The sequence below is a fragment of the Lissotriton helveticus genome, chromosome 8 (genome assembly GCF_964261635.1).
Source record: "Lissotriton helveticus chromosome 8, aLisHel1.1, whole genome shotgun sequence".
In the NCBI taxonomy this organism is placed as follows: domain Eukaryota; kingdom Metazoa; phylum Chordata; class Amphibia; order Caudata; family Salamandridae; genus Lissotriton; species Lissotriton helveticus.
This window is the reverse complement of record NC_136069.1, coordinates 349,155,001-349,179,306: the sequence shown is the minus strand read 5'-3', so window position 1 is coordinate 349,179,306 and position 24,306 is coordinate 349,155,001. Positions and strand designations below refer to the sequence as shown.

General features: G+C 43.4%; 1 protein-coding gene across 1 annotated transcript in view; it reads left to right on the top strand.

Moving 5' to 3' along the window:
- The window catches only part of SLC7A1 (solute carrier family 7 member 1), a 538,789-nt gene that overhangs the window by 290,508 nt on the left and 223,975 nt on the right, over positions 1-24,306 (top strand). The gene's annotated exons all lie outside the window — the stretch shown is intronic.

Sequence of the window (24,306 nt, the reverse complement as noted above, 5' to 3'; positions counted from 1 at the left end):
TGGGAAATTCATGCCAGATTGAAGGACTAGAAGGGCAAAGGGTTCTGAATATATATATTTTTTTCCTCACAATGCTCCAATGACAGGGAGAAGCAGAATGGCAGTAGACCCAACTATGACAGGCTAGGCAACTGTGTTTCGGTGAAATCATCCAGGCTCTTTTCAGGTTTTTATGAAAGAGATGCTGCTAACCACTTGATGCGCTAATAAACATCTATGCTGCACGCTGCTGCTATGTCATTATGCACGGGGCAGCAGTGTGGGGTTTTGCAAAGTCTAAGTCATGCAAACACCAGAAAATCAATTCCTGAGAAGACTCCTGACAGTTCCAAATAGTCTCCCGATAATTTTATGCCACAAGCAACTAGGTGTGGTCGCCCGAGAAGATCGTATCCAAATTGCGCCCCTAATGTTACGGTGCACTATTTGGGTAAAGGACGAACCTGCCCTTAATCGAGCAATAATCTGATTGCCTCTCCCTTGACCAGACAGATAAAATCCCATGATTAATATATGTAAAGAAGCAGCTCGAACTTTCAGGGAGAGTGGATTGCTTCCATTACCTGCAACTTATTACCACCATTCCCAATCATCAGCTAAAGCCCGATGTTCTGAATACACTTACAGAGAAGGGGGGGTCAAAGAAGAGAGTGGAAGAATACCTGCCCCTAGAAACCATTGAATGAATGCAGTTGTACCTTTTTCTTTCCCCTATGTCATTCGCAAAGGTATTACCCGACAAGGCTCAGGTTCAATATTGCCCATCTTCTGGTCTCCTACCCTAGTAAAATACATTGTGACTCCCTCTTTGAACCATGCCCATGCGACTCAAACTGTCCCCAGAATATGTTGCATTTTCTCTTTTTCTGTCGATTACACATTGATCCACGGAAAACATTTATAATCCTGTTACTCAGGGCTTTAAACTTTGGAAAGTGTAGGTCAGCATTGTATTATCTCCAGCTTCTACAAACAGAATACAAATCTTTAATGATCTATTCATTTATTTTTGCAGTTGTACGCCTAAGGAATCCAGTAGGGAAATGATTATTGCAGCTTATATAGCTGTGCCAGAGATAAAATTGACAATTTGAAATGTTTTCATTTGTAAATGACACTAAAATGGTGATAGCAAAAATCATTTTAACTAGTTAGATGTAACATGTATAGTCCGTGGTAATATGCTATTTTGTGACGTTTTGTCACAACTATCATCTCTTGAAATGTCTATTGAAAGAGAGTACTGTGACTGTTAGCCTTCGTGTGCAAGAACCCCATAACATTATACCCTTTTATGATGTTTATGTGGATTTTATATCTCTTAAGACGGGGGGTTTGAGTCCTTTGCCCATCTTTAAGTTGGCTAACCATGTGGCCGGTGGACAAAAGCGACTGTCGGCACAATATAACACAATGTTGTTTTTTTTATTGTCTTTTAAAAATATACACTTTGACTGTTTTATATATGTAAATATATTTTATGGTTGCATAAACCAAATAAAGAATATTTGATGATGATGATGACAACCTAGCCAAATAGGGCAAATAAAGTTTGAGGAGCACACAGGCAGTGAAACATGCTCTCACTAGTAAACAAGTCTCCATGCCTCCCCTCAGGCAATAGGATCACCTCCTGTTGTTTGAGCTGTCCTGAGTTAACAGGGTCTGAACCACTATTGGCAGCTAGTATCTGTGTGCATAGAGGTAGTAGTGGCTTGCTCTTGCTTCCCGAACTAGGCACAGGCAACACTGGGCTTCCACCTAGTAGTATTTGTGAATGGAGTTCATGGCTGGTCCCATTCTGCTCTTAGTTTGGATAGAGAGCTCCTGTCATATCAAAGGATCCAATGCTTCACAAAGGGAGTCATATGCTTCTCAGTCTACAATCCAAGATGACAACAGAGAGGAGGGCTAAGTTCTGCTGCAACAGCAGTAGCCTCAATTCCTAGTCTGCAGGGCCAATCCTGCAAAATGAGTGCCTGCAGGGAATATATAAGCAAGTTGTTATAGTGGAGTATCGGTGGTATCGTGTGGTAGGTGGGATTGACTAAAATGCTGGGAACTGCTCTGGCTTAAACTAAGAGGGGCAAAGCGATGATGCATGGAAGATCAGCACTTGCGGAGATGGACTTTTTATGGAATATTCACGGATTGGTGAATTCTAGCAGTTCCTCCCTTTCTACACAAAATAGTGGTGGGATAGAGGTGCATGAAGGTGATCTCGGAGGAGGGGCGGGGCTTTTGTGGGGAGGAAGGGAGTAGTTACATATTTCTTGTAGTGGTGGAATGGCCCTCCTGATAAGGTGATTGAAGCGCTTGAGATGGAGTGTGCTTTTGTCAGTTTACAACTAATGTTGGGAATTCTTTAGGTCTGGCTCTGTATTTATAGCTAACACATATCTAGCAGGTAAATAAATGCATGTGAATACTCAAACATTAATACATTAGGCAAACCATTTGTAACACACCCACATGTAGAGGCATATATCCCGTATGGACACATTAAAATCACAATACCTTTGACTCTTGCAAAAGGTGTATATGCAACCTTCACTCTGAATCTGTCGGAGAAAAACTTTTTTGATTGTGCAAATCTTAGCCTTGTTTGCTTATATTTTTGTTCACCTGGTGTGAGTTTTTCTTGCTCCAAACCAAGTCCTACTAGGTATCCATCCCCAAGTCTTTGGAAACCATCAACTCTGTAACCCCTGCTGCAGGGAAATGGACTTTAACCTCTGATTGCAGTGTGACTTCGTCATTGAAGCTTGCCCTGCTACCTTAGGCCATGGAGTACAAGGTCCTCAGGCAGGCATAACAGGTCTCTGTGCACAATGAGTAGGAGGAGTACACAATTATCATGGTCAGGAATAAATCACTGCAAGCTATACAGGATGGTACTACAAGGAGAAACTTCTCTCGTTTTACCAGTAAAGGCCTTTCATTTTTTCGAAGACCAGCGCCAAACCCCAGCAGGAGCCACCTCCAGCTTCTCCTCCTCCGGTTCCCGTAGGGTGTTGAAGAGGCATCACATCAACTCCTTGCCTTACCTGTAGCCTCAGTAAAGCATGAGAATTCCGAATGCCTTCTTTGGGGAGCTGCCTTCAATGTGGTATGACTACCATTACTTGACCCAGATTTATTTAAATGTATGGATCCCCTCATTGGTTCAAAACAGCTGTGCACTATAGTCTCCTCTGCAGGAGGTAGAGAATTTCCTACTTCTAGAAGAATGTTTTTTTCCCTTGGAAATGGAATAAGGATAATATCCCTATGTGTGTTCTTGTATGGTAAAAGTGTGGCGGACCCTACCCCATTCTGTATCTTTACAATCCTAAAGTTACTCAACCAGCAGACGTTCAATATGCTGATTTTGGGCCAGATCCTGGTTTTCATCCAGAATAAAAAATAACATGAGGGGCGCTTATTTCAGGTACCCATTCTGACATAACCCAGGAAGAGTATTGGATTCACAATGGGAAAACAAACACTAACCATAGGTTATTCTGCCCTTTGGTTTTTACCAAGATTTGGACAATGGCGACTGCCTTTCCGCGGCTTCAGAAAATTTACTTCTCTTTATCTGGATGACTGCTTTCTCCTTTGATGCGGTTATGAAACGCTCTGATCGGTATCTGATCTTGGGCTTGCCACATAATATCCAAGATCAATCCTTGGTGCGTTGCTGATTCCTAGCCTGTCACAAACTAATTGAGAGCAGTAGAGTTTGAACATTCCAAGGGAAAGGGCATAGCTCCTAGTTTAGCAGAGTACCTTAACATTGAATTAGCCCATGAAATGGGAAATTCATTGCTCGAGCTTCCAACTGCACATCTACCCTATTGAGAACTAGGTAGAGGGCAGTTATTCCTCTAGTGGGTGCTCCTTCAGCTCTGCTATTATCCCTGCTAATATGTAGAGGTAAAGCATCTGCTATGATGGACATTCATCCACCTGATTTAGAGAGGCCGATCTTCCAGTGGACAAGCAGGAATCTGGTTTTCAGATTGAATAAGAGAATATATGTAGAGGTCAAGGGACCATGCAGAAAATAGGGCTCTTGAATTTTAGCAACGTTTTTACAAAACATGATGTATCCGTTCTACATCCTTCAAATAAGACCATGCCTGTGGGAGCAGGTCCACCCATAAGTGGGCTCCCTTCAGTCTTTTATACTAATAGTTACCCGTTTATTCTAGACTGCCTTTAGCTCTAGTCTTCAGAGGCATTAAGAACAATGCACAGTGTTTATTTATATTTCTTAGTTGTTGCATTACTTAAAGCAGAAAGGCAACATACAATGGTATCACCTTTCAAAGCCATGTTCTTATCTTTTATAGAACCAAAGGTACCTTATTGTGGTGCTTCTGTATGCAATTTTCTACCCTTTTTGGGGAGGCATAGACTCTTAAAACTATTACCTTATGGTTGGTAACTCTATGTCCTTTGACTGATGGATGTTAGCATAAACGTTTCTGACTACCTTTTTGCTTACCCGCATACTAATCATAGTTGAGTTGGCCTGATGAGATGATATGTTAGTACATCGGTGACAGTCGGACCACTCCCTGTTTGGTTTTTTTAGGAGTTTGGCTCTAGTTGTGTGGTTCTGAACAGGAGTCTTGGGTGCGCATTCATGTTCACCACCCCTATCCTGTCCAGTGTAAATGTTTCAGCATTTTTTAAAGTCCATTTTCCATTCCTACAGCAACATGGGAAAATTAGTTCACATTGGTCGATCCTAATGATTAATTAGCTGGATATCCACTTGCCTTACATTTCTCCTACATCCAGCTCCAAGGCTTCCATCCTATGGTGCCATTGTTTCTCTAAACAGCCAGGGGCGGCCGCTCCATTAGGGAGGAGCACCGCCTCACCCTGCCACCAGCAAAAAATAAAATATTAAATGATAATAAAATGGGTTTTAAACCAATTTTATTATTGTGTTTTAATCCCCAAACCTGCCCACGGGGCTCTAAAGAGTCTTGGCGGGCAGGTCCAGGGGATGACTGCTGGGGGGGGGGGGGGAGTGGTGGGCACTCGCTACACTGTGCATGAGGTGTTTGGCCAGCCGTCTCAGGCCGACCAAACACCTCCTGCTCAGAGAGAGAGCAGGCACAGGCTTCCAGTCTGCCTGGGAGCGGAAGTTGCCGGCGCTCCGGCCCATCCTGAAGCTGCTGTACTGCAACTTCAAGATTGGCCGCAGGGCAGGCTGGTAGCCTGTGCCCAGGACCAGGAGGAGGACGAGGCGATTCGCGGGAGAAACTGCCGCCGCAAGGTAAGTTATATTTATTTTCTTTTTACTCTCCCCACCTTCCTCCTCTGGCCCGGCCTGCCCTCCCACTTTGGCAGGGGGCGGGCCGCTACTTTAAACTAATGAAGTGGCAAAATACTTTTCAATTATCAGCTTCCTTCATTTCGTCCCAGATACTGCTTGTCCATGAAGAGTGCATTCACTGTGTCAAAAGCATTCTCTGTATTTAGAGAAAATAACACTGGAGGGTCGCTTTTCTTCTCCACTTTTTCAGCAAAGAAAGCCTATCTTGTGTACCTCGTCTAGAACGGTTTGTTGTGTTACAGTACTTAAATATTTAGGTCTGGAAGATGTTTCTCAACATTTTTGTCACTAGTAATACATTCCTTTATACTTGGTGGGCATGCATGCTGAACGTTTTCTGAGATATTACCTTTCTTGGAGTTTGGTTTACATCGGCTACATTCTGTGGCGCTGCATGTTTGTAAGATGTTAGGTTTTGTTAGGCTACCCACTGGTAAACGTGAAAAAGGCCTGCAAAAGCTACCTAATCACCCATTCTAGGAGATTGGTTTTATTTTCTACATTATCTTATATCTCTAGATTTGTAGTCTTTCAGTTGGCCCTCAAGTTTGTGGTCAAGGCTACAGGCCAACTAGGTTGCCGTTTTGCTTTGTGGCATCATCTTGACCTGCTGGGAATATGGTCTGATCGAACGCACAGGCCTCACTTATTTTGCCTTTCTCTTTAAAGAGTACTGCCCCTCTGTGTTATAGATTCCCTAACCATAGGTATGGTTGATTTTAGGCCTAACTCAGAATGCAGGCGTTTTATCTACTTTGTTCCATTTTTTAGAAGTCTATTAATTTAACATGAGTGAAAGCTCTGCATCAGTTGACTTAAAGAAATTGATCTGACCCTTGATGATACTTATTTAAGTAATCGCAGAAAGCCAGCCTCTTGTATCTTTAAGATTCAGAGCTTTTTCTATTCGGTCTTCATAGATTTAACTATTGAGACCAATGCATTGCACCCCTTGAATGGGTCCCTTCTCATTGCCTGTGCGAGTATCCTTATTTTTAGCAACCTGTATGTAAATTACTTCTGGACCTCAGTACTCTAAATTGTGTCTGTAATACCATACTGGTGTATGTTAACTTTGAGCTCTCCTGACTTGTTCATAAATGATGACATGGTAAAATATCAATATGATACCCAAGTTGGTTTTACAGGTTGAAACAGTGTGTTGCTTAGCAGATAATAGAGAGAGAGAAATAAACATATTGCCCACGAATCAAAATGCCTAATGACATTTTTGTATAGTTTGGAACCTGTTCTATTAGTACTACCTCCTGTGAGGATAGTCTTTTCCATGAAATGTCCAATAATTTGCATTAATAGGATGAAAAATGCCCCTTCTGGTAATTGGGGCTATACATATTGTTAGTTCTAACTTATTTATTTATTTTCAGTTCTTTATTTGCCCAAGAAATATCTTCGGTCTCATCCTTTTTGCATAAGTATGTTCCTTCTGTATCATGGTTGCATTGCTTCAGATATATTTTTGTGCAAAATGTGTAAGTTGCTATGAAAGCTTCTATGTCGTATGTCCTTTTACTGAGACTAAGCTGTTGAATATCCACAGTATCCAAATTGTTGTCTTGTAGTACTTTGATATTCTAGACCTTCTTGGGGGGGGAAGAGGGGTCAAGCTTTTTGACATTCATCAAAGTAATTTTATCTCTTATGTCGGGAGATTTTTTTTTTTCCAACAGATTTTATCTGCAAGCAAAGTACAATCGGAATACGAAATGGAAAGTACCTGGGTACTGTATAACACCCACCCCAATAGTCTGCAGAACATCAGACCAAGAGAAACACCCATTCCACCACCCCCCAAGTGCGCACCATACATACTTTGATAGCATTGTATACACAAACTAAGGGAATACCAGTCTACGTATTTTTAGCACTGATACTTTAAACAGGTAAAAGATTCACCACCAGTCGTTCAATAGGGTCCTGGGTGGCGATCTGTGACATTAAGGACAGATCTATACCCCTGTACTTGGCCCACCTATACCAGATCTTCCCATGCTTCTGTGTGCACCCACTCCCCTGGAACACAGCAATTTCCGCTGACGTGCACCTATCCAAGGCCTTTTTCCAATTGGTTATACAGGGCGGGGACGTATCCTTCCAGTGCTGTGCAATGTCTCGTTTAGCCCATGTGAGACCAAAAAACAAAAGGTCTCTTTTATACCTGTTCCCCCGATGTCTTCTGTACTGTGTAAGAGATCCAGTCTAGGGTCTGTTGGGACATCCCATACTAGTGCACCCCCCCATACAAGACAACACACCAGACCAAAAGAGCTGCAGTGCTCCGTAACTCCACACCTTGTAGGAACGACCCCTCGTCTGCACCACATCAGAGGCAGTGTTGGGTGGATTTTGACACCACAAGAGTCCCTTCTCTTTGTGCAGGTCAACTGTACTTCTTTCTCAGTGCTTATCTATGATGCTTTTTTCGAGGCAGTCTATCTGTCCAACTGTCCATTCTCCTTTATTCTTTTACCACTGATTCTTCCAGTTATATTTCCAGTGTAGCTCTTCTGTATTGATTACTTGGAATCAGCACCCACATCTTATTGTTGTGTGCGTTGGTTTGTCTTTGTTTTTTATGTTGGTTATCAGTGCTGAATCTGTTATATCCTTTTAATGCCGGATGATTGCTTTAATTTTTTTGTATTGAATATTCCTTTTGGAGGCCGCCTTTTTCAAGTCCTATATCCCTTGTTGCTTCCCTCCCATCATGCAATCCCTATAACAGCAGTGCATGGTTGTGATTGGAAGCAGGTGTTTAGTCATTGACACAGGGACACTGGTTAATGCATTTTCCTAAATTTCTTGGTACTTTGTTCTGTTGAGAGGCTACTCGAAGGTTAAGTCCTCCCCCATCACATATCCCCTGCCTTAGGTATTTGCTTTCACTGTGATCATATGCTGAAAGTAGGATCATTGTAATGGAATCGATTTCGTGCAGCCCTCACCACCTGGGTTGCAGAGCACTTTAGATCGAGAACACTGAAAAAAATGGGATAAGTGGAAACTTAGAGCAATTACATTATTGCAGAAGAGTTAGTTGTCCTGATGGTAGACAACCATCTGGGGTTTAGCTGGATTTTTTGATGGTTTGTTGATCTAGTTTCATCTTGTGTCTTGCTGTATGTACGTACTTCAATTGGAGTTGTGTGCCATGACTTGTTAATTTTAATATCTATGAAATATTGTTGGATATTTAAGGAACTTGTGACGAAGTGCATATGAATTAAGGTGGTAGCTTTGACATTGAATAGAGTTGGCAGTTGTTGATCACCCATAATCGTGGTTTGTCTACAAAAAGCAGAGATGCAAACGTTTATCACCCAAGAAACTACCAAACCAAGATGATGTTGCAAGAATCCACATTTGTTATCCTTTGGACCGTGTAAGAATAGTAGTAGGTGACTTAAATGCGATAATAGTTTTCTCATGATACAGATGCTCTCTCATCGGCTTTATTGGAGACTCGTAATTTTCCCCACCAGAGTTATGCGATCACTCTAATGTGCAGAAGAAAATATCTGGCAACAAAATTAATGAAAACTGGGTGGTATTAATTAGGAGGTTTAGAGCTGTCCAACCTGCAAAACAGACCTTTGTGCGGAGAGGAAACACACTCTAAATTATGCAGTGGTTTCTGTAAATTTGTACTGTTTTTGCAGGTGCATTGTTCGAGGAGTGTGACTATTTCCCCTCTTAATATGGAGCTCGATATTAGGATGAACTCTGTGGCGCTACAGGTAAAAAGTTGCACAAAAACTAGGCCTTGATTATAGTGACCAGGCTTTACAGATTCTTTTTAGATTCCAACTAGACAAGGAATATTGTCAGCCACCGAAAGTTGATTACCACTCATTAATATTGTTTGCAAAATCTGTGCATATAATTATTAGTCCTCATGGCTTGATGAAGGCTGTTGTGAACTACAGAAGGCACTAAAGAAAACAAAATACTTATTTGGAGCAACATAGGCTGACTTGTAGATTAAATAACTTTACAACAAACGATTAAACATTAATTAAAAATAAATAGAATTCATGCTAAGAAGGTCATGATGGTGGCAGTAGACACAAAGGGTCATATCATCAAATTGGAGCAAATTCTGTATAATAGTGGAGCTAAGTGTAAGTTTAATTCGAGGTAGATACTGAAGTTATGTTAGATGGCTGTAGTAAGTATCTGATACAATTGTATCTGGCTAAAGGCCATCAGTAAGGAATGATACCTACCAACCATCCCTGACCACCTCCATCTTGTTACCATAGAGGAGATAAATGAAGTCATTGGAGGTTCAAAGCCACATAATGCATCCTGGCCGAAAATGTTCCAGTCACAGTTATTTGTCTTACCTCCAATGGTGGCCTGTGCTATTGTACTCTTTTTAGGAGATAGTGGAGAATGGCAAAATTACTGAATTCTAGAGATTAGACCATAGTTAAACTCCTCTATAAAGAGGCCCAAGAAACTGCCTGTCTCCTGTCTGCTCATATCACTTTTTGCTAGTGTTGTAGGCTTCTGAAATGTCTAGAGTTCATTCATTCTTTGACACGGCCATTAAAGTTACCCTGGTGTGTTGTTCTTCATTGCAAATGTATACACATACACACAAGTGCACTATTTGTCATTTACAGAATAGGACTAATGTGGGAGGAATAAATAAATAAAACATGGACTCCAAACAGGATGTACCCTTGCATAGCAACTTTGTACCCTTTTTGTTGCAGATGGTTCCAACTTTTTCTAGTGCAGCGGTTCCCGCTTCCCCAGAGGTTAAAGACTACCTTGTGAAACCGTTAACGCTGCAAATGAAATTGTGATTTTACATTGTGACCTAATTGACCTTCAATGTCAGTTGGGAAAATATACTGGTCAATAGAATAAAACTAAATGATGGTTTTCCAAAGAATTAAGATTTCTCTGCATGGTCGTTGGAGCTTGAAGTTGTTAACAATTATAAATGTCTGACATTTCAGTTTTCCTGATCATTGCTTTTGGCCATCATCGAGGGCAAATGGAATCTAAAGTCAATACAGTTATGAGAGAGTTCAGTATAATTGCTGTATAGAGGTTCCTCAATTTTTCCATTTTTAAAAGCTTGTAATGGGACAATTGTGCCACTAAGACTGTATGTCAGTGTATTGATTTTCCCAGAGCGAAAAACAAACTTTCTCCTTTGAGGAGAGAAGTTTAAAGGCGTGATTGGGAGTGTCAAGAAATATGATTAAATTATATTTTATTGGTTCAGGCCTTCAGTGTAGAAATTGTCTTGACTTGAATCTTGGGGGTGCTCACAGATAAAACTGTGTTAGATAATTTTGAGCCAAAGAAGACCTCAAATGTATGCAGGAATTATCTAAACATAAACAGGGATTTCTAAAGTTTAGAAAAAAATGGAGTCTTCCAAGGCTTGAATAATGGAAAAATACAGTTATAAAGTAATGTTGGAACCTGAGGTGCCGGGTTTTTAGGAACCCGGTGGTGCCAGGGGACAACACCCGAAGACCTCTGAGTTCTCCCTTGTTCCGGACCACAGAAACAATGAGTCTTCTAGTCGTAGTCAGAGATCAAGTTTTTATTGGTAGCTACCAAGTAACACGTGTCCTAGAAGCACGACAAACACGGGTCATGTATTCTCAGGAGACTGTACGTGTTTGTTTTTACAGAACCAGTCTTCTCCTTTTATACAGAAATAATGGCTTCAAGCAAGAATTCTTAAGTTTATGATATGGCTGTAAACATATTTCTGCAATAATACAAAGTGCGGCGTCACGTAAGCAAACCCACATTTTAGATGTCCAGTTCGTGACAGATTACCCAGCAAGATCCGGGACTCCCATCCGATATCGATGAAACACCAATAAAGGCAGGTACCACCCAGTCATAAAACTGGCCATAAAGAAGAAGTATGGACAGGTGCATGTTTGTAGAAAGCATGTTCTGTATGGGGTGAATGGTTTGTGGAATGTTATGTGTCGATAGTATCGTATTCGGCCACTGGGCGGGGAGCCGCCCAAACAGGTTTGGCTTAAGGCAATGGAGTCAGTTTGGACAGGTCAGGGGGAAGTCAGGGAAGGTGGACGTGTCCTTTTGGATCAAGCTCGACCTTTAATTGACTTAACATGAGGGCAAGACGTAAGATGGATGCCGTTCACAAAATGGAGTCTAAGGGATTGGGACGGAAACTACGATTTAGGGGTGTTGGCAACCCTCGATTGTCACGCAAATACATAGGAATGATGTCCTAATCATTATCGGTTCACGGACACTAAATTTGTCATGGTACGTTGATATTTTGTGACACGGGTATTGGACCTCGATATTGGGATAACAATAGGGTCCAGATTTTCAGAACCACAGACCCTCCTTTTGCCCTTATGTAAGGCAATAACTCATGTTAATCCGAGTCCAAATCTGTATGAAGGAATTCGTGGAGATGCTGCTGTAACATCATCCTGTTGCTTAGTTCGTCCCTTGACGCAGGCTTCCGTACACATGAAGTAGCACAGAGGCCACAGAGTGCAGGAGCGCACTGGACACATAGGCAGAACATAAACAGAAGTGTTAAGATCATCCCAATGAAGATTAGCGTTTTCCATCCCCAGGCAGCGAGCAGTCCCCAGAACCTCCCTAGCAAGGACCAATCCCCTTTCTCAACGTGAAGGGAACCAGATATTTCATGTAGTTTAGAGATGGCCTGGTATACTGTCGGTGCATTATCAGGGATGAATATGCAACAACTGGATTGGATGACTCTACACACACCACCACGATCAGCGAGTATAATATCAAGGGCAATTCGGTTCTGAAGGGTCATAAGTCGATCCGACTGAAGCTCGGTTGTCAAATTGCCAAGTGCTCCGGCCGTTGTAGTCACGGCGGATTCAACTATCCTTGCTAACTGGCGAATATTCCTGCTGTTCACCATAGGCCCCCAAAATGGCAGAAAACCTTTTGCGAAGTCAGCGAATTCCTGACCCGCGGTGTCGTCTTTACTCACGGCACCTCTAGCTGTCCTTGTCCGATGGTAATCTGCTCGGGCCGTGTAGGTAGGAGGCAGCAGAAATGAGATGAAGCACGTGCCTGAGAAGTCAGGGGGTAACCATGTATAGGCTTGGTCGTGGCAGACGAAATACGTGCCTTTGGCTGCTAAGAGTATAGGGGAAGTTCGGGAGGCGAGCACATATGTTTCTGTGCAAATGCTCTTTCCTAACTGTGCAGCGGGATCTCTACCAATACCTTGTAAACATAGGTGACCTCGGTGGGGCACTATCCAAACTGGGCGGGATTTCTTTGCTGCCTGGCTCTTGATCAGGTAAACGCCATGTTTGGTTACGTTCCAACGAGTGTATGGAGTCAGTTCATCTTTGGGGATAGTCAGATATGTGTCGAACTCTCTACTCATATTTCTTATCCCTGCTATTAGTGCCTTGTTACTGGAATCGCTTTCAGTGGAACGGGTCGGGTATGGTTCTAGGGCGAATAGGAACATGGTCTGAAAAGCCCACAGAGAACCATAATAACTAAATGGCAGGATGAAGTATGGGATACCCTTATCCGTCGTGTGCGGCATGAGTCCGCATATCCAACAGTTTGATGTGTTCATTATAGACTGGTGTTGGTGTAGGAGTTGGATGAAAGAGTTATTTACAAATTCGAGCCTTCTGGCAGACTCGTGTTCAGGTAGAGGGTGAAAAGAATGTGGGGAGAGAGTGGGAGAAGGCGTCGGCAGAGTGTCATTTGAGAATAGGGAAACTTGAAATACGAATAGAGCATAACCAATCAAAAGCATCACAGTGCTACACAGCATTAGAACACATATCATTAAAAATCTTTTCTTGGACAGTATAGTACACAATTGTTTTTCAAAGTTCGTAAGCTTGACAGGTCTCTCTACCCTTGGAAACTCCATCCTCTACTTGCTGCCCGCGGTGGTAGGTTGATTCTGCCAGGGAGCGCGCTCCGTTCGGTCCGGGGTGACTCCCTCGGACCAACCAGAACCGTGGACCTAAAACTTCCTTGGTTGCACTCCCTACACTTCAACCGCGACCCTAGCAGCGGAACCGGATGGCGGTTCGAAAATCAAAAATGAGCTAGTTCCCTGGGACGAGAGAGCTGGAAGATAAAAAATAGTTCTTGGGGGAAAAGGGAAATCACATTAGATCAAGGTTTTATTAGTCCCTGGGGCTGGATCTCAGGTTGTATCGTCGCTTCTCAGGTACGGTGTGGTCTTTAAACAATGTCTCAGGTTCGGTAGTGTCCAATTGCATAGATGGTGACACACGTCCTTGCAAAATACGATCACTCTCCTTTTCGGTACCAGTCTCTTTTAAACGTGCATCGCTGAAAGGGATGAAACGAGGTACGGATTCAGTCTTAGAGTCGGCAAGTCCTTTATCGACCCACCGGTCGTATGGAAGGGGCAGAGGGACCCGTTTGCAATGGGTCCCATGCACCCAGTTCTTTTTGCCGTCCACCCGAACCGCTGATCTCGTGGAAAGAAGTACCAGGTAAGGTCCAGTCCACCTCCGCTGTCCGTTGTTGGTGCGCTGGAAGTTCCGCACCAACACCCACGTTCCGGGTGTGATGGAGTGACCTGGATCGTCAGAGGCTGGTGGAGAGGAACTGTGAACCTGTTGGTGTAAAACACGCAATTTAGCTGTCAATTCGCACAAATAGTCAAGCAGTGCGGGGTGCTCTATTTCACGGAGTTTCTTTGGTCTTGGCACGCCCCAGACGTTGGCTGGGCGGCCAAACACGATCTCGTGGGGGCTAAGACCTAATCTGGAATGGACGGTCATCCTAGTTGACAAGAGTGCTAGGGGCAAGGCGTCAGGCCATTTAAGACCTGTACTGGCTTGGATCTTGGCTAGCTTGAGTTTCAAAGTGCCATTCTAGCACTCTACTAATCCAGCTGATTGGGGGTGATTTGCAGCGTGGAATTTCTGGTGTATGCCTAGACACTCACACACTCTCTTCATCACTCGTCCTATGAATTCACTTCCATTATCACTCCAGACAATTCTAGGCATACCGAATCTCGGGAAGAACTCTTTGACAAGGGCTTTGGCAGTTGTCATAGCAGTATTGTCTTTAAGGGGGTACGCTTCCACCCACCTTGAAAAAGCGCAAACAACAACGAGCACATACTTTAGATTGTTGCACCTTTCCATGTGAATGAAATCGAGCTGCAAAACCTCGAACGGATACGTAGGAGGCGCAAAATGACCAGCTGGAGTTGGAGTTCCTTTACCGGGATTGTGTTTTAGGCATATCATACAGTTTCTGACCACATTTTCTGCATATTTTGGGATATTGCTATTCTGCCATACTGGGGCCAATAGCTTACATATTCCTTTCGAACTGATGTGTGCCATGCCGTGAGCCATTGTTACTACTGCAAGTACGTATGCATTAGGTAGTAGCCATCGCTGGTGTTCCGATAATTCGACCCAACAACCATTCGCATCCAATCTACCCTTACTTTCTCTCCAGTCATTCAACTCATTCTCAGTTGCCTCAGCTTGTATGCATTTTACGCTTTCAATGGTGTCCTCACACATTCCCACATCAGCAGTACATCTAGCGGGACCCGCAACATACATTCGACTCATCGTGTCCCTTGCGGTCTCTTTCGCAACCTAGTCTGCAAATGCATTCCCGCGGCCAATATCGTCTTGAATTTTCTTGTGTGCACTGCATTTCATAATGGCAACTTGTAGTGGCATGGTCAGTGACTCAAGGAGCTCATTAACTAGCTGACCATGTTGTATCTTTGCACCATGTGAGGTAAGGAAACCACGTTCACGCCATAATCTCCCAAAACTGTGAGCCACGCCAAAGGCGTATTGGCTGTCCGTGTACACATTCACTCGCTTTCCTTTTGCTAACACGCATGCTCTGGTAAGTGCAATAATTTCCGCAGCTTGTGCAGAGTTGTGGGAAATACGTGCGGTCTCTATAATGGTGTGTAATGTTGTTACAGCATATGCGGCAGTCGTATCACCATTCGGTAACTTGAAACATGAACCGTCAACCCATAAAGTATCATTGCATTCAGGAAGGGGAGTGTCCTGTAAGTCTACTCTCCCTTTTGTCTCTTCTTCTGTCCTAAAGCAGCAGTCATGTTTATCACTCTTGTCTGTTCCTGTCGGAATGGGTAATAACGTTGCGGGATTCAGTGTATCACACCTCTTTATGTGGATGTGGCTTGCTAGCAACGTCAGTTCGTAACTGGATAGTCGAGCGCTAGTAAGGTGTTGTGTCTTCGTCCTATTTAGTAAAATGTCTACTGCATGCGGAACCATAACGATCAGAGTATTATTCATGACTAATCCAGCGGATTGTCGAATGCAGACAGCTGCTGCGGCGGTAGCCCTCAGACAACTTGGTAGTGCCTTAGCCACAGGATCCAGAGTTGCCGAAAAATACGCGCATGGGCGCTGTCTGTTCCCAAAATGTTGTGTTAAGACTGATAATGCACAGCCTTCCTTCTCATGGACATATAATGTGAAAGGCTTACTGTAGTTGGGGTTTCCCAACACAGGGGCTGAACACAATGCATCACGCAACTTGTGAAAACTCGTCTGACAATCTTCAGACCAGGGCATAGGATTGGGTGTATCTTTACGGAGTAGTGCCAGCAAGGGTTTAGCTAGCAGTGAGAAATTCGGTATCCATTGTCTACAGTACGATGTAATGCCCAAAAAAGCTCGAACTTCTCCCTGTGTCTTTGGGGCACTTAGGTCTGCAATTGCCTGTATTCTTTCTGGTGTCAGTCTCCTTCCCTCCTTCGACAAGACGTGACCTAAGTAGGTTACTTCTTGTCGGCAAAATTGTAGTTTGGAAAGGGAGACTTTGTGCTTCATGTCACATAAGTGATGCAATAATGATAACGTAGCTTTCTTGCAAATTTCTTCAGTGTCCGCAGCGATCAGCAGATCATCTACGTACTGAATTGAGTTGAACCACTTTGTAGAACAATCGTGTCTAGTTGTGTTTTCAGGGCCTGACTGAATATGGATGGGCTTTCGCAGTAGCCTTGAGGAGCGACCTTGAAGCGGAAGCTTCGTCCTCCTAAATTAAATCCGAAAATATCTCTACTCTCCTCGGCAATCGGGATACTGAAGAAAGCGTTCTTCAGGTCAATCACCGAGAACCAATTTGCTGAAGCTGGAACCATTGTCAATAAAGCAGTAATGTCGGGGACGACTGGAAACTGTGGGATAACTATCTTGTTTACTTCTCTGAGGTCGATCACGAACCTATACACAGGGGGTTGTGAAGGATCCGTACGTTTTAAGACGGGCAAAACCGGACTGTTACAGACATTTCCGGTCGTTTCTTCGATGGCGTCTTTATCGATCAAATCATGAACAATTTTCAACAACGCTTTTTCGCATTCGCTAGATATTTTGTATTGGGGAATACGTGGCAACCTAACGTCGGCTTTCAACGTTATGACATATGGTGTTATCTCCAAACGACCTACATCATTAGAACCATTAGCCCAGAGTATATCAGGAAGTGACAATAATTCAGTTGGAATATTTTCCTTTGATAAATACATCGAAGAAATGACCTTATTGCCTAAAGTAAGTTGTACTCCCGAGGGAGAACAGTACAAGGTCGCATATAACCTAGCAAATGTTCACCACAACCTGTTGTCAAAATGAGGGGTGCTTCTAATTCGCATGGGCCAACAGAAAGAGACATAGGACTAGAGATCGGGTTTCTTACAGGGGCGCCAGAGAAACCTACTGAGACATTCATTTCGCCAGACAAAGGTGCGCCAGGAAGTTTCGAGTGCATGATAGAACTTTTTGTGGCACCAGTATCCAGCAGAAATGGCTCTGACACTCCTGAGGCTATTACCTCGACATAAGGTCCATTCTGATCTACCGGAACTGAGACAACTCCCTCTCTTTGTCCATGGCTGTCCTAGCAATCGTTACCCTCATTTTCGTGTTCAGCGTAATAGTCGTCAGCATAGTACTGAGCTGATTTAGACGATGAATTATTCTGTTTGTCAAAGCTATTCATGGACTTCTGAGGCGGAAAAGAAGTTGTATTCTGAGTGAAATTTCCACGGCCTCTACCTCTAGGGGCATGTTGAACACCTCTCTCCCTTATACCTTGACCACCGTTTAAACGTCGCGCAAGAGCCGGACAATTATCCTTAAAATGACCCTCTTCCTTGCAATACGCACATTGATTCGGGCCATATGTAGGACGCTGGTGGGAAAACTCGTTACCTTGCGCGTTCCTCGAATACTGCTGTCGTGGTTGATAGTCGGGCTGACTAGCCATGCGAGGCGGATAGGCCTGCTGGAGGAGAACCTTAGTTTTCAAATCTTTCGTCTTTTTATCTGCCTTGTCTAGCTCGTCTTTACGCCTATTCTCATAGTACTGGGCTGTAGCTAAAATCTGTGCTGACGTAGAGACAGCCCAAGCACTCTCAGAGTCTTTTAGTTTATTACATAGTTCAGGGAGCAAATTATGTACGAACTTGTCCACAAACAATCTTTGGCCACCCTCGGTAGCCATATCTTGGCCACTGTGGTCGGTGAATGTTTCCTCAAATCTCGTGAAAAAGTCAGACACATTCTCATCTTTCTTTTGTTTACATGCTGATAGCTTGTCCCAATTTACGCGTACTTCAGGCATTATTGTCTTCATGTACGCTATAATTCTACCGGGAAGTTCAGCTATTAACGGCTCAGGTTTAAAACCACCGACTTGTCTAGCATCTGTAGTCGCAATGTTCGCCCATGAGTCACCTAGTTCCTGATCGTGATCCGTATGACGTATCTTGCTCCATAAAGGATGTGGAACAACGTTCCCAAATAACATGTCTACATCTGCTAAATTCATTATACATGAGCTTGCAGTTTGCGATAACTCCTTATAATACCCAGTTGGGTTCTTACGAGGGTCAGGTAGTGACTGTTTGAGTGCTAATACTTCCGATCTTTTCCATGGGACATGTACCCATACACGCTGGAAATGGGGCAGAATTGGTGGATTAGCATTCGCATCACCTTCCCTCCAAACAGGAGGAACCTCTCTCATGGGGTACTGTCTCGCTCTTTTCCTACTAGACGTACCACATTCAGACGATGACCCAGAGTTACCACCTGTGCTTCGATATGATAATAATACCTCAACTGCTTTGTCGACATCGGGACCTACAATCATGCCTTCCCCGAATTTAAATCGTATACTACACAACTCTCGAGAGTTGCTCTCTTGACCATTATCTTCCAAATCCTCACACAGAAAAACACACATCTGTTCAAAAACATATCTTTGCGTCGGTTCATCCCATTGACGGAAAACGTTCATGACGGACTCTACATCATATCTGGCTGTATCCAGAGCCCAATTCCGTGCTAACTTATTCAGGCATTCCCTCTCTCGATAATCAGGCATTTGGCTTCGTAACTGTCTTAGTCCCGTATTAGGGGTCGTTTTAGGCGACCGAAAAAGTGGTGAAGGAATGTTAGTAATAATGCTGGCCGTTTTATGCCAGACGGAAGGTGAAAGTGGAGGAATAACTGGTGTCAGAACAGAGTCACGCAAAGCAGAAACAGAAGCGTTCGCAGAACTAGTATCGGAAGAAATAGAAGGTGCGCTAGGTGAAGTTGTAGAAGGAACAGTAGGAGAAGTAGATGTGACTGGTGAGCCTTGAGGAGGCTGCACTAGAGAAATAGAAGCCAGCTGAAGAGTAGCTGGTGAGTGCTGTAGAGGAGCTGGTATAACAGCTACCAGAGGTGCAACTAAAGGTTGCGGAGGTGATGTGGCATTTTGCGCATAGGGTGGTGGCGAACTCAGCAAATGCGCCATTAATGGATCTTTCTCACGCTCTTTTACTGTCTCTTGCTGAAGAGATGGTAAAACAGGATAGCATTTATCTATTGCCATTTTACGTTGCCTGTGCAACTGCTCACTTATTCGATCCTCTTCGTTGTCTTTAAATTTTATCGCGGCTTGTATTACTGAAATACCCCTTTCCCTCTTATTCTTCTTTTCTAGTTTAATTGCCTTTTGTTTGGCCTCTTTACGCCATAAGCGGAAAGAGTCAAACATCGCCGGTCGGGCTTTCTTTTTGAACAGTTTGACCTCTAGGTTATCTAGAATTTCTGAGTCGAAACTACCATATTGGGGCCATTTTAAAACACCATCCTTACGGGTGTATTTTATCCACACTTCATTATATGTGATAGGACCTACGCCATGTTTTACATAGAGCTCATACGTTGGAGTTCCAATTGGAGGAACCGGACACGAATCCTCTAATCGGGAGTCCCTATTATAACCAAGACAAAACAAGTTTCCAAGTCTGCTAAAACCAGGCATCTTCGCTCACTAGTCTAGCTTCAAACTTCAAAGGTTTATCTATTATGATATTTCTCGTGAAAACACGAGTCCTTCGGCTTTGGGGCTTGCAAGTGCCAAATCAAGTCGTATCTCCAGGATACCAAAAACTAAGGACAAACTAAGGACTGGGAGACGCTCCACTTATACTTAACTGAAGTATTTGAAGATCGGTGACATCGTTAGAAGACTCGTCTATCGTTTCGCTCTACCAAGGATCACTGGGTCCAAAACAAGGCGATAGTCAGGGCAGCAGTCCTTCGTAGCCGTCGGGACGCGGGGAACCTCGCAGCAAAGACCTTCGGAACCACGTCGACATACAGGGGTCGCTGAAGTGGCTGGCCGTCCTCCGGAATTTTCACACGAAGCTCCTCACGAACATCTGGCTTGGACCGTCGCCGCTTGATATCGCCCCGAGTTGGGTGCCAACTGAGGTGCCGGGTTTTTAGGAACCCGGTGGTGCCAGGGGACAACACCCGAAGACCTCTGAGTTCTCCCTTGTTCCGGACCACAGAAACAATGAGTCTTCTAGTCGTAGTCAGAGATCAAGTTTTTATTGGTAGCTACCAAGTAACACGTGTCCTAGAAGCACGACAAACACAGGTCATGTATTCTCAGGAGACTGTACGTGTTCGTTTTTACAGAACCAGTCTTCTCCTTTTATACAGAAATAATGGCTTCAAGCAAGAATTCTTGAGTTTATGATATGGCTGTAAACATATTTCTGCAATAATACAAAGTGCGGCGTCACGTAAGCAAACCCACATTTTAGATGTCCAGTTCGTGACAGATTACCCAGCAAGATCCGGGACTCCCATCAGATATCGATGAAACACCAATAAAGGCAGGTACCACCCAGTCATAAAACTGGCCATAAAGAAGAAGTATGGACAGGTGCATGTTTGTAGAAAGCATGTTCTGTATGGGGTGAATGGTTTGTGGAATGTTATGTGTCGATAGTATCGTATTCGGCCACTGGGCGGGGAGCCGCCCAAACAGGTTTGGCTTAAGGCAATGGAGTCAGTTTGGACAGGTCAGGGGGAAGTCAGGGAAGGTGGACGTGTCCTTTTGGATCAAGCTCGACCTTTAATTGACTTAACATGAGGGCAAGACGTAAGATGGATGCCGTTCACAAAATGGAGTCTAAGGGATTGGGACGGAAACTACGATTTAGGGGTGTTGGCAACCCTCGATTGTCACGCAAATACATAGGAATGATGTCCTAATCATTATCGGTTCACGGACACTAAATTCGTCATGGTACGTTGATATTTTGTGACACGGGTATTGGACCTCGATATTGGGATAACAATAGGGTCCAGATTTTCAGAACCACAAACCTGCATTTACCTTGAAAATCTCCGAGTACCACTCAGCTGGTTTAAGGATTTGAAAAATGTAGAGGGAAAGAAATCTATTGAAGAGCCTGTAATTGCATAGAACATTTATCCGATTCCCTTCTTCGAAATTTGTGGTTGTGCTTTGGAGTTGGGGTTGATCCTGCGCTGAGAGTTCAGAGTTTATTGAAATGGATATGGGAACAAAATAGATGCCTTTATGATGTGGAAATGTGTGATGTAGAACTGGTTGAGAATTGTCATGCATGAAGTTAGGACATACGTCTCAGTCGGCTCTTAAACACTACAGTTAGACAATGCAACAAAATGCATGGAAATATCTAGTGTGGGAGAAAACGAGGAACTTAGCAGAGGCCTTGGCTATTTTTAAACAGTGTTCAAAGATAAATAACTGCATTCTATTATTTTTTTTGCAGAGTTTTATATAGCGCGAACTAGAACCGAACAGAATCAGTTAGCAGAGCGCTTTACATAGTCAGTTACGTTACATGAGGACACACTTTCATTTTAGGCGCGGGGAGATTAAGTGATTTGCCCAGAATCACAGGGGGGTTTTGGCGTCGTTACCGAGACTCAAACCCAGATCCCCAGGTCCGAGGTCAAACGCCTTAGCCATTAGGCCAACCCCCTCCGCTGTAAGCATGCTGCCATTTCTCTAGAGGACTGTAGTGCATGTGCCAGAATCATGATATGACTCAGTAGCTCGTTCAGATACAGGCATACATGGAACAAGGACCTTCTCCGATCGCTTCCATCAGACTCCCTATGTCTGATAAACACAGCATGCATCCAAACCCTGAACAGCCTGTTAATAGCTTTTATCATAAATCGCCCGAAAATACTGCCCCAATACCCGAAGTAAGAGGCATGCAGAATTATACACAGCATAATTCATAGCTGCAAACTGTCCCGTTTTTGCCGGGACAGTCCTGGCAAGTTGGAGACTGTCCCGGGTAATTTACTATCCCGGTACAGTCCTGGCAATTGCATTTCCAGCCCTGCCAAGTGTCTTGCAGTGAATTACGATGGGAATTTCAAACTTTAGGCTAAAGGAGCCGAGTTGGAAAAATTCTCCAGTGCAGCTGAATGGGAACATTTTTCCAACTCGGCTACTTTGGCCTTAAGTTTGAATTTCCCGTCACAATTCCCTGATACTTGATCTTTATTGAGTAGACCCTATGCAGAGTTAAATTATGCTAATTATGTGGGTTGAATGGAGTGGGCGGAGCTTTGGGGCAGTGGGTGTGGTACATTTTCAATTAAGTAATTATTAGCTGTGCTGCAAAGTGTGCCTGGAATTTTGTTTTCCAAATGTTGGCAACTATGCATAATCTGTGTCCTTTAAATCCTAAAAGCACCACCAAGTAAAGTGGAGTCTGGGCAGTTACAGAGACTCTTAACAAACAGGGAAGGGAGGGTCACAGGGACATACTAATATTTAGAGACCACTCGTGGTTCAAGTCCCCAGCTAAATATCCAATACACAAACGGAACACACGGGGTCTAAAGCAACACTAAATGTGGCTGTCTATCCTACATTCAAAACTGGTATGTAGGGGGGGTATCCTAGTTACCCTCAACAAAATATATATATATATATATGTTGGGTCAGTGTGCATGAAAAACGCGTACATACAGTACCACAGTACTCAATCCCAATTGCTCAAAAGTGGATGACCATCAAATTTGAACTTAATGATCAGTCCTATCATTTGGTTCTCCCATAACAGGTGATCGGTCCCTTGATCGAGACCATTTGACCACAGCTGTGTTAGTGGAGCAAGATCGAGTCCATAGGCACTTATGGACGGTCATGCGACAGCCGATCAATGATGGTTGTAATGAAATATTATTGAAAGTGCAGTGCAAAACAAGATATGTGGTGATAATAAAATAGAGTGAGATGACCCGAAAAAACTTTATTCGACAAAGGACGCCTCCCCTAATTAAAAACAGAACAATGCAGGCGACAGTGGAAACAAATATCTGTCGTTAAACAAGGCCAACATGTTTCTGCCTAACGGGGCATATAGTCCCCCGTCTTTCGTCAGGGCCTCTGTTCTAGATCTATTGCTACTGCTAGAGTGTGATGTGAATAATAATATAACACATAGAAAAAATAATATGTCTGTTCACTGATTATAAGTATACAGACCGATTTGCTCGTTCTTGCCTATACTTGTTGTTTTGTCTTGTTCACTGTGGGTCACGGGCTGTGCCCCCTTGACATTACTTTCTGATTGTGTGCATCGCCAAATAAATTCCTGTCCGGCTGGACAAAGGACATAAATACTATTCCAGTTTGTGTCTATTCTTATCCTGATCAGCCAAACTACTAGGGTCCACTGTTTTTTGTAATAAGCTAAACGCCCAAGGTCCGTAGTGTACTACCTTCGGGTTCCCTTGTTTCCTACAACTTTAATAATTTGGTGACACCTCAAAGCCAGTATGTCTGCCTTTTGATAACTACACCCCATTGTGTTGTGCCTAGTATAGATGGGAGGGATATTGTGGTTAAAGGGTTCAGGGCTCACTATGGGTGTGAGGTGTTAAGAATGTCACAGTGGGTATATCCACCTGCCATCATGAATATATATTTGTCAATTAATGTGTAGATTTGTGTAGTGTGTGTGTGTGTAATAAGATAGTTTTCCTTTTAACAAGTAAATGCACCGCGTTGACATGATTTATCAGGTGTTATTTGTTACGTGCCTATGGACTGGGGTACTAGTCAAGTGCTACAATGGGCTACTTGGCTCCCAGTAGACCGAAGGTTGCAGACCTATTACTTGTGAAGGACCACACCCTTCACGACTAATAACCCACTTTCTCAAAAGTTGACATTGTAAAATAGCAAACATGGTTAAGTGATTCTGGACCTCGGAGAACTCTTGATTAAAACTGAATGATTGGAAGCTAAGGAGTAAAATGTGGAAATGGCTATGAATACAGTTGCAAGTTGCAGCAGTGTAGAATAAATGCAGAGTAGCCAAATTCAGAAGGGCTTGGATCGACCCGTGGTAGCGGTAAACCTAGGCAAATGAGAGAAAGAAGGATGTAAAACTTTTTGGCACAAAATGTATTTGCGTTGAATTTTCTGGTGAGGTTTTTGTACCCGATTTACATGGAAGGGAGGGATGGGTGGTTTATCTTGGATAATAATGCAAGCAAATGATATTCGTGCTCATTTAAATGTATTGCTGCCAAATTTCCAAGAGCCAA